Genomic DNA, 11,576 nt, shown 5'->3' on the forward strand with positions numbered 1-11,576 from the left:
CAAACATTCCACCCATTGCTTTACTGCCTTTGTCTAGAGCCTCCCAGCAGCAGCAGCCCAGGAGGTTGGTTGCCAAGGAGGCACAGCCAGCCCCACACCTCCAGAGCACCCAGCATCAGCTTTTCTGCCTACACTACATCATCCCACCAGCCCGTGGTTAAAGACCAGCTGGGACAAGTTTGCATGCTGGTGCGGTCCTGAGAAGTGAGCTTTGCCTCTCCTATCATCACTTTTTCCCCCCTCTTCTCCCCTTTGCATGGTGAGGATTATCTCTTGCTGTGGCACCAGCTCACGGGAGGATGCCCAAGCCCCTGTGGCAGCACCTGCCACAGAGCTCCCCGTCTGCCCTGTCAGCACTGCTCTGGCTGCAGGGAGGAGGCACCACCACAGCGCTGGCTGCACAAGAGGACAGCTTGTCCCAACCCATGAGCATGAGAGGTGATTCTGAGGCTGCTGCTACCCATTTAGGATGGATTATTAACAGAGGATTTTAAAAACTCTGCCTCTGGCTGCAGCCACCCAGGCTGGCCCATCCCCAAAGCCCTGCTGGCCTTGTTGTGTGTTCAGGGTGGGTGGCCCAGACCAGCTACCGCCCAAAGCTGATGCCATCCCACTGTCTGCCGTGGCCCAAGGGGGAGTGAGCTACCTGTAGGAAGGAGTCACTCCAGCTCCTGAGTACCCGGACTGGTCAGCAGGCATCTCCACACCTTTCCTGTACAGCCTCCACTCAAACTGGTTTACAGTGTGGGTAGTCTATTAAAGCTCCGGGGCCCTTGCACAGACACGTTTGAGAACCTGCTGCTGCCAAATTCTGTGCAAACAGGGTCCTGCAAAGTCACAGAGCCACCTGCCCCAACCATGAAGGCAAAACTGCTTCCCAGAGGAACCCAAGACTTTGAAAGTCAAACGGGCACAGGAGGCATGGTTACAGGTGTCAGCAGCTCAAGGGAGCTGATCCTGCCTCTCTGCTCCACTCTGGTGAGACCCCCCTGCAGTGCTGTGTCCAGCTCTGGGCTCCTCAGCACACGGAAGACATGGACCTGTTGGAGCGGGGCCAGAGGCGGCCACAAGAATGATCAGAGGGATGGGAACACCTTTCCTGTGAGGACAGGCCCAGAGAGTTGGGGTTGTTCAGCCTGGAGAAGAGAAGGCTCCGGGGAGACCTTACTGTAGCCTTTCAGTACTTCAGAGGGGCTTGTAAGAAAGATTTTGGCTGGCTTTTTAGTAGGGCCTGTCACGATAGGACAAGGGGTAATGGTTTCAAACTTAAAGAGGGACAATTCAGACTAGATATAAAGGAAAAATTTTTTTTTACAGTGAGGGTGGTAAGACACTGGCACACGTTGCCCAGAGCGGTGGTAGATGCCCCATCCCTGGAAACATCCAAGGTCAGCCTGGACAGGGCTCTGAACAACTTGATCGAGCTGATGACATCCCTGTGCATTGCAGAGGTGTTGGACTAAATGACCTTTAAAGGTCCCTTCCAACACAAACTATTCTACAATTCTATGATCTCCTCTTGCAGACAATTACACTTCATCTGCTGCTGCAACTGCAATGTTCAGACTGGAGTCAAGGTTAAAAAGCCTTGGCTCTTAGTGTGAGGATGCTAGGATCCAAGCCAAGATTAAGACCTTTGACAACACCTTTTTTTCTCTGTTTCATCCTAAAATGAGGTAGGTGGGAGATGATTACCCAGAGACAGCTACAGATGCATCCACCAAGCTCCTATAACCCTCCTCACCTGATTGTCAAGGTTACAGGCTCAGGGGACCATTCACACTGAACCTGAACTCTTCTGTGAACTCCCCCAGGCTGGTGGAACTGAAGGAGATCCGGATGACTTGGAGCCCCTCCGGCAAAATGATGCCCTCCTGGGGGAGGAAGGTGAAGCAGGAGCCCAGAGCTGTAGCTGGAGGGACCAAGTTGAAAACAGCATCGATGGCTCCTTTGTTAAACAGGACCACCTGCAGCAGCAAGAAAGAAAAAGGGAAATACATAAGGAAACTTCCTTTCTTACAGAAGGCTGATTTGTTTTCTGATTAACCAATTAATGTCTGTGAAATGCAGAAGACGCTGTGTGCTGCTGCTTGGCAGAAGCCAAAGAAAATGCAACAGGACAAGTTCTGCCTTTGGGTTTTTCATGCAAAGCAGTGACAGCTTCATAGACACAGTCACTCGGGGTTTATTCCACTGACACAGAGCAGCCCACTTCGACCTGCAGTGCAGAGGAGCTGCTCAGCATCACCAAGTCAATTCAGACTCGTCCCTAAGAGCAATGAAGGGCACTTGCAGCTTTACTAGTGAATCATCACACAACTGATTCTGCTCCCAATGAGTCCAGAACACGTTGCAGCCAACAAGTTTACTGCATGTAGAAGACACCTCAGGGCAGCACTATCACCAACTTCAGAAGCACTCCCCAACTCTCCTACAGTATGTAATTTAGGATTCTTATTTTTTTCTTTAATGGGATACTTTCTTAGTCTTTGCTCAAACAGACGTGTCAGGAAAGGATGAGCGTATGGTGCACAGCAGCTCCATCTACTCCAAACAATTTCTCTTTCCGAAACATTCACAGACACCACCTAAGACTTTACCATTATCAGAATAAACTGTAAATTTAGAACTAAGCCGTATTTTGTTGAACACTCAAGAGATCTACTGCCTTGAACAAATGACACAATCCCGCAGCACTTGCTGAGAGTCAGCTCTTCTCACGTTGGGCGAGCAATGCCCACAGCTGCTGCGAGTCACCAACACACCCACCCAAAGCAAAGAAGTAAATTTTCTGATTGCTGCAGGGTCAAATCCTGCCATTTCCATGGAATTAACTATCTGCTTTGGATTTCTTTTCCCTAATTTTTGTCCTTGAAAACCTGGTAGAAAAATTGAGACAGAAGCATTTTTTAATTTTGCAGCTACTGTTAAAGATATTCATGTATTCAAGCTCTGCAAGGGTAACCTGAAAACTACTCTCTCTTCTCATGTCTTTTACACCTCAGTTACAAATTGCACTCAGAGATCCTGCGCTGAGCTAAGGTTTACCTCCAGTCTAGCTGCGCAGCACAGCACTAGCAGTATCATCTACTTAGTCATATTTTCTCAAGTAATGAAAATAATAAAATGATAATCAATAAATATCACCATTAAAAATGCATAGAGAGCACAATATTTTGGTAAGAAAACACCTTAATGTGTCCTTCCCTGCCCAGTCAAGCTTTTGAAAGTATTGCCTCCTTTTCTACCTCTTTCAGTTGCCCTATCTCATTTTTTTTGCGGAAGATGACACCATTGGCAGGGGGAGGCAAAGATGTAGAAAGTTCCTTTGCTTCACTTCCAGAAATGGTTTGCTCTTCATAGAGATGCAGCAAATCTGGAGTGGCAAGAGACTGGTCAGGAAGGTGAAGCACTACCAGTTCCGCGGCCAGACCCAGCTCTGAGCCAGAGGCTGGACAGCTTTCCTCCAGCTCCCAGGGACTGGCAGCACGCACTTACCCAAAAACTGGCTGCAATGGCCTGGAGTTCAAACACAGTACATTTGCTCCAGCTGCTTTTTAACAGCCTGAGTACAACGGTGCATTGCATTCAGGGCTGAAACAAAAGCCTCTGAATATTTATCTTTTTGTCCCAGTGTTGCTTTCATGTGTCAAAGGGGTATTTTTTCACATGAAGCTTCCCAGCTGAACCCCAAGGAAGGGTGCCAAAAAGCAGGGATTAAGACTTCACAAATAACATAGGCACCTTTCAGATCCCATCAGAAGTATCCAGATTCTGGGAAACCAACCAAATTTGACTAGTATGTCAAATAGTCCCTGCTGACAATGACCCGAGTTGCGAGAAATCCCACAGGCCCATGAGGCTCACTGCTGCCCTGGGAGCCATCAGGATCCCCCCCAGCCCCTCAGAATCCCGACTGCTCACCTCATAGCTGTGGTTTAATCCAACAAACACCGTCCCGATGTCCAGCTGCTCACAGCTGAAGCGGAGCCGAGGCCCTATGCCTTTGCCTTTGATGCGCAGGGGCAGCCTGGTCTCGCGGCCTGGGGAGAGATTTCCACTTCAGTACAGTAATTGCCTCTGTTATCCTGGACTGTCCAGGCTGCCTCAGTGCTACTCCCTGACTCTGGGCTGGATGGGACCAGCTCTAGGTGCTCCAGGAGTAGATACAGGACTCTTCCCTGCCCTCAGAAGATATGCCTTGGGGCTGGCTTCTAATTTCTAACCAACCCCTCAGGCTGGTTTCTCATTTAGCCGTCAGTTAGTGATGCCGAGTTTAAAACATAATCTCTGAATTTCTTCCCATGTGCTTAAGTGAGCTCTGAAATCCATTCAGTGAAGGCACAAAGCTCATGAAACAGTACTGAAGATAAAAATACACCATCTGTACTGATGCAATCGGAGACAAGAGCAAGGGAGACGAGAAGTACGAGCCCAGTCAAGGCGAAGCTCCCTGCTAACGTGCTGTGCACGTCTGAGAGCTGCCTAGAGCAGGCAGAGCATCTCAGCACTGCCCGTGCCTGACACACAGCTTCGTGTCCGAGGCTCCAGGGCTCACCTCCTGCAGCGGCACCTAAATAAGAGAGGGCTTTGTGATCTCCAGAAAGCAGCACTCGCCTGTGCCCACCATGATACCGAGAGCTCAGCTTTGTAAAGACACCTTACCTGAAGCATGCTGAACAGTTATTAAACCTCACTGCTGAGGTCAGAGAAGCCATGAACATACTGCTAATACACACAGCCCTTGCTGCAAAGGGAACGGAGACTGCAAGGCTTATAGCTAAACTCCAAGATGCTGATTTTCTTCCATAAGTCTGCTAAGATGACAGGGTGGGATCTTGCAGTCTGAAGGCTGTTCTGAACCACTGCAGCAGCCTCAAGTGTCTGAACCCTGGCTCCAATTTGGGCTTGGGTCTCCCTGCCATCTCATCCTACTCTGCACAGAAAGTGAGTAGCATAAGGGAAAAAAGAAAGGCCTAGAAATTGTATCTAACCTTCAGTATAGCTTTTGTGCAAAAATATTCCTCTCTCCTTTTGTGTAATGCTCACCATTCATTAAATATTAGGGACTGAAGGTTGAATTTTTCTTTTTATCTGCTGCATAGTTATTCCAGAATGTCCAAAACTACTTCCTATTGCAAAGAGCAGCCCAGGTGGGACAACACAGTGACTCGATCACAACTTGAAAAAACTCTCATGGGAACAGCCCTTTCAATGATTGCTGACTTTCCGATCTTGCAACCATGGAATGAGGATCTTTGATAACGTCCAAGCCAGAGAGGAAGAGTGAGGGAGCTTCTGTTGAACTCAACATTTTTTAAGTGGAACCAGACAAAGCCCAGCTGACAGCAGAGATGACAGTTACGTTGCACAGCTCAGGCATTAATTGAAGGGCTGTGTGTTTCTATTTTACAGACATAAAAGAGACAGTACTGGGTGCTATCTGTCAAAAGATCACTCCACCTTGCATCACATATGGCTTAATTTTCATTAAAAACTCTAGGTCTAAACAATCGAAGCTCTTAGGAAATGGCGAAGATTTCCAAGTGACAAGCTTCTGTCCATGATCATGCTGAAACACACATTCCCTGGCCACTGCAATCAAGAAATCAGTGGCAGTTCTTCCCCTTCTGCAGTAGGCCCTCACTCTCCCCACAAGGTCTCTGGAAACCATCCTTTCTTCTCCCCCTACGCTGAACTTAAAACTTTAGGAAATCCCAGAAATGTTGCTCTTCCTCCTTCCAGGTGAACCGCAGAGCAGGCTTTTCCCAAAGGAGGAGGAGCAGACTCAACTGCAGGCAGCATTCAGGGGAGCCGAGTGGGAAAAAGAGAATGTCCTCCTGTTTGCTGGGAGCTGGGGCTTCCAGGAGCATCCAGCCTTTGCCCAAGGCCTGGCTACAGCTGGGCTGTGGCCCTGGGACGCTCCCACTGTAACACATCCCCGAGCACACAGGCCAAGGGCATGGAGGGGCAACAGCCTTGTCCTCAGTCCCAAACCCACCCCTGGTGCTGTGGAGCGAGCACTGGGATCTCAGCAGGAATAACGCAGCGGTATGTCACAGGGTGCACAGGGTGGCACTGCTGTCTCACTTTCAAATAAATAGGGGTCTAGGTGGCCCAACAGCACGGGGCTTTGCTGCCGAAGTCCTTAACTTCTGCTGCTTAATGACACTCAGTTGCTTGTTCACTGAATGTCCCCGTCCCTTGTGACTGGTTTTGAACATGATTCTCATCTGACTGCATCAATAAACAGTGTTACATGATGCAGGACAGTTCTGTCACAAGCTAAGGGACTGATCATCGCGTGGAATTCTGCTTCTCCCTGCAAGAGTGGCTTAAGAAAGGGTCTTGCAAGGTGTAACCCAGTTCAGTTCTGTGTGCAGACAAACCTAAAACTGAATTTTAGGCGTCAGAGCACCCCCCTATGTGCTTCCTTCCAGCACTCAAGAGCCACAACTTTATTTGCATGAATAACTAATAAAGTTCATTTTGAGATTCAATATTTGACGAGGGCAAATTTCAAACCACTTCTTAACTGCCAGCTTTCCAAGTTGCACAGTGCTGATTAGTTCTGTAAAACACTGCATGCAGAAGCATCTGCTGGGCAATTCAAGGAGGCACCTGCAAAAAAGTGGAGGCCAGCAAAGCCCTTTTCCAGAGGGGCATGAGATCCAGCTGCACAACTCATGGGGCTGCACTGGGGCAAACCCTTGGAGATGCCTGCAGCAAAATGACGGGCACCCTCATCACAACAACAAAAATCCCAGAGCCAGAAGCACAGCACTGAGCAAGGAATCCCTCAGGAGCAACTTTTAAAATCAAGCTCTAGCAGCTGCAGCTGGTGGGCAGGAAGACACTTTGTAGACACAAGCCCTGGGTAATGACTGTAGGGGGCATTTGCCAAGTAAACCCCGCACAATTACAGTATAAATAAAAAGCTGTTTCATGACATTTGTATCCCTCAGCTTAGGGCAGTAAGGAAAGTGACAAAGCAGCTAGGTGAGTGACTTCAGCACACTCCAGAACAGGCGCCTGGCTGCTGGAGGACCACAGGCCTCGCACCTCTTCCTCTTAGATGGGGAAAAAACATCATGTTCCTTGGATGGAAGCCTGACAGTGCTTGCTCTCCCAGTTTTGAAAACCACCTTAAGCAGCACCACACATAGACAGAGAGGAGGGATGAGGTGACCTGAATCCCACAGCCTGCTGCAGGCACTCCCTGCCCCGTGCTAGCACAGCAAAGCCATTACCTCTCCCAGGGCACAGAAGGTGCAGCTCATGTGGGCCAGAGATAACTGCTCCCAGCAAAAGACGCGATGGCACTTCTGTCAGACAGGATGAGCATAAAGCTTGCCTAGCAGACTGCTCGGACTCCGATTTCCATGGAGGGTGCTCACCCTGCTGAACACAGCAAGCCCTGCACAATGTACCCGGAGGCACCACAGACTCAGAACCACAAGGTGACAATTCTCACGTGCTGGCCAGAGGTGTCCTTCTGCAGACAGCCCGCACTTGCCAGGGCTCAGCCACCCAAGGTCTGGCAGTGTCGGGGTAGTGAGAGGGGATCCAGGCTCTGGAAGCACATTTGTAACTCAGCTCCTACTGCCTCAGGAGTCTGATGATGCATTCTTGTAATAAAGACTCCTCCTGGAGGCAAATGGTCTACAGGGACTTGCTGCTCACCCACTGAAGCTGTTTAGCTCTGTAGCTCTTTGGCCTCTACAGGCACCTGGCAGCAGAGCAAATGCTGGCAAACCCACGTCATGAGAACTTATCCCTTCACTGCTTTGGCTGCTCTGGGATCAGTGATCCAGGCTTGTAGCCACACATCCTGGCCTCGGACAGGACACCACCTGGAAACCGCAGGGGCAGAGGGCACGTGCCAGCACCCTGCTGACCACTGAACCTTCCTACCAACTACACGAGAACCAAGGGGGCTGCAAGACTACTTGCGCCTCCACTGTGAGTAACAGAAGCAGGAGAAAGGAGCCGTACCTGAGATGTCGCAGTAGAATGTTTGTTGATAGACTCTGGCTTCCCGGGGTCTGAAGATCACGTTAACTTCAGCTGAAGAATTTGGCCAGATATCTCCCTCCTGAAACAGAAGGAGACAGCAAACCATTTATCTTCAAATGTCACATTTCTTGTTTTCAACCACAGCCCAGTAGCCTTTATGTAGAGCATCAGTGAAGAGCAGGGAACAAGCAACAGTTATCAACAAAATTTATGGGGGTTTGGAAGCAGCTGCAAAAAAACTTTCTAAGTCTCTTACCTTTACTGGCATCTGGTAGAGGCATTCTGTTATTAGGGCTATAACAGACACCATAATGGCTCACACTCCAGTGAATCCAGTAGGATTTCTCCAGAGGTGCCAGCCAGTTTAAGAAAAAGGTCCCTCTTGCCTCCAAACCTTCCCATATATCCCTGTAGCACTATGGCTACATGACGACTTTTACTCAGGTCAGGAGAGATTTATCAAACAGAGAATTCTCCATTCTTAGTTACAAAGGTGCTGCCTCTTATACCCTTCACCTGTACATGCACCTAAGTATTTAACGTACTGCGGTGAGTGGGGCACGCAGCACCAAGCAGAACGAGAGCTCCTGCCTGGGGGGAAAAGAAGAACAGGCTCCTGCCCGCTGGCAGCTGCTTCTGCCCTGAGCCATGAGCAGCCAGCCAGCACGCATGCTCCTCCAGCTGACAGATGATCTGGGAAAGGAGTTGAGAGACAGAGGCATCCTGTTTCTCTCCACAAGGTGCACACACTCCTGTTTCTCTGAATACAGGCTCGGACAAGAAGAGACAGGATTTGCTTACAGCTCCACACCTCTTTCAACCAACAGGCTCTTTTCCGTGTCATGCTCTTGCTCAGGGATTGAACTCTGGGCCATGTTACCATTGTGTCTGCAACTCTCTGCTGCTTCCTCGGGGTCTTCTCTCTCTGCTTCTCGCCCAAAGAGTCCTGGCACTGGCGCTCAGTCCCAGGGAGCCTTGTTGCACAGTTTCGGAGGCATGCCTGGTTTCTAAAGGCTCTCACTTCTTGCAGGTGAGACACCACTTACATGCCCTGAACCCCTAGCATTACCAATGTTCCTTGTGTGTTTTTTGACATAAATAGAGGCACCTCTGACAACTGTAATAACACTCGACAAAGGAAGGAAAATATCAGCTTATAGAAGGAGACGAACAGAGTTCTTTTTCTATTAGCAAAGCGAGGCTTTGATTCTGCATGCTGCTGGGTATCCTCGCTGCTTGGTCCAGAAGAGCCTTGAACTGAGTGTAGCCTCTGGCACTCCTGCAGCATAAATATTAAGTAACTATAATACTTCCCATTGACTTAGCCCTTATAGCTCAAAGGACAGCCCCCCCCCCCAACCACTGAAGAGCTATGACATGGGGAGTTATTGGGCTGCAGCTGCAAATAATTCCCTAAGGCACAGCCTGCTCAGAGTCAACAGAACAGAGGGAAGAACTATGAAATAACTCACAGAAAATACTGTGAGTTATTTCTCCTGGGAAATTAAAATAGGCTGTTGGAGAGGTTCCTTGCATTCCTGCTACCCCACAGGGGAAAAAAGAACTGCTGCTTGAAAGGAAATGCTTCATTACCCACCCTTGCAGGCTACTGCTACACACGTCCGAGCCTTGGGGCACCTCAGGAGCCAGCCACGTGCCTGGTCTACGTGTTCTCTATAGGATGGCAGTGGAGTCAGAGCATGAAGAGACACCGTGGATGGTAACCAGGACAGATGTAGAACTACGCAGTGCTGTGAACAGGGTATTGCAACACTTCTGGATGCAACACTTCTGGCCTCTGACAGGCTGCAACTGGCAGGTGGTATAAAATACAGACGGTGGATGTATGATGGTACAGCACAACCACTCCAGCTGTCCTACCCTGGCTTTGCTACAACATAAAGCACGGTGATACAGGACAGGATGGCACAGCAGGACTCACAGCTACACAAGTGATCTCTCTGAAAAAGAGCCCAACCATAAATACATTCAGATCCTATTTCTCCTCCCTCAGCCCCTAAATAATGAGAATCTGCTAGATCTCCACCAGTCAGAGTAACAAAAAACTGGTCTTGAAAAGGCAGGCACCACCAACTGCTGGTCAAATCACCTGCTTTGCTTTGCAGAGGGGGAAGGCAATCCATGGAAGGAAATCCTGCTCAAAGCAGTCAAAGAAACAAAAGACAGAGCTGGCAAAAGAAGTACTAAAATGACACTCAAAGTGTATCCTCTCAGCTCAGGGCACTTAGGAGAAAGGCAGTGCCAAAGCTAACATCTGCCTCTTTCCATAAATAACTGAGCCCACAGGGAGCTGTGCGATGGACCATGGCTCCCACTGGAGATGGTGCCTTCTGCCAAAAACCAAAGTCCTCTGCAGTAGCCTCTCATCTGGATGGGGACCAGCTTGGTTCCCCAGCTGAGGTGCAGGTTTGCAGCAATAAACACCACTGTCACCTCCTGGCCCAACCTCTGGATCAACAACAGTAGCACCTTTGTAACCTGGACATCTTGACGACCATCTTCATCAGCTCAGAGTTCACACGTGACACTGAGGAGTCACTACCAGGCAAGGACAGGACAGTGAGGACTTGTTGAGGTCAGTGTAACAGTAACAAGGCCTCATCCTCCCTCTCCTCTGGTTGCCATTTCCAAGGAGTCAGCTCCCACAGGTCTCCAACGGGACTTAAAGACAAGCTGTGGCAGGGAGGATGCAGCAAACAGCAAGGACTTTGTCCCTTGGGAGCCACCTGGGCCTCTACCACACCTGCCTCATGTGTAGATGCAAAAATAAACCAAATTTGAGATGTACTCAGAAAGTCAGAGCTGCATATCAGCTTGTTTCCCACAGGCTTGGACAACTGCTCACAATGTTCTCATCCACATGGTTGTCCTGGTGCAGCCAGGATAGAGTAAAGTTTTCCCCAGCAGAGAGAGAGGGGGAAGGGATCTCCAGCCGGGTTATTCATACCATGCTGACGTCAGGTCCGGGGGCGGAACCTTTTCCTTGCTCTTTGGCAGGTTCGGGAGGGAATTTTGCTTTCCGTAAACCAGCTAGCAGTATTTCTCTGTATATCGTTTGTCTTGTTCACTATTATTGCTGTTTATTGTTGTTACCATTGATACTGTTGTTATTCAGATTGTTCTATCACTCTGTTGTATTAAATTTGTTATTTTAGCCGGGGCCTGTGTCTAACTTCCAGCCCGACCGGTGTGGGTGGGGGAGGGACAACAGCAACATGCTCTCTCATCCCGGAAAGGATTAAAACTTGCACATTATTAATTGGCGCCCAACATGGGCCATTGGAATAAGAATAAAAAGGGACAGACCATGACCAGAGTGTGATAGAGCAATCTGTTGGGTATAATTTTTTTTTGTATTTGTTTCATAAGAAAATGTTTGTGATGCTGGCCCACATGTTTGCGTGGTGCGGCTGGATTACTCCTTATATCCAGTGTATGATCCCTGTGGTAGCGTTTATTATGGGTGGAAAATGTGTAAAGGTTCTTATGTTGTTATACGGGCTACTGAACGCATATGCTGCCTTTGTATTGCTGGGGGG

At 49.1% G+C, this 11,576-nt stretch overlaps 1 pseudogene; it reads right to left on the bottom strand.

Annotated features, from left to right (window-relative positions):
• The window catches only part of LOC113490618, a 71,778-nt pseudogene that overhangs the window by 44,265 nt on the left and 15,937 nt on the right, over positions 1–11,576 (bottom strand).

The sequence above is a fragment of the Athene cunicularia genome, unplaced genomic scaffold (genome assembly GCF_003259725.1).
Source record: "Athene cunicularia isolate RWA unplaced genomic scaffold, athCun1 SCF_18, whole genome shotgun sequence".
NCBI classification, from domain to species: domain Eukaryota; kingdom Metazoa; phylum Chordata; class Aves; order Strigiformes; family Strigidae; genus Athene; species Athene cunicularia.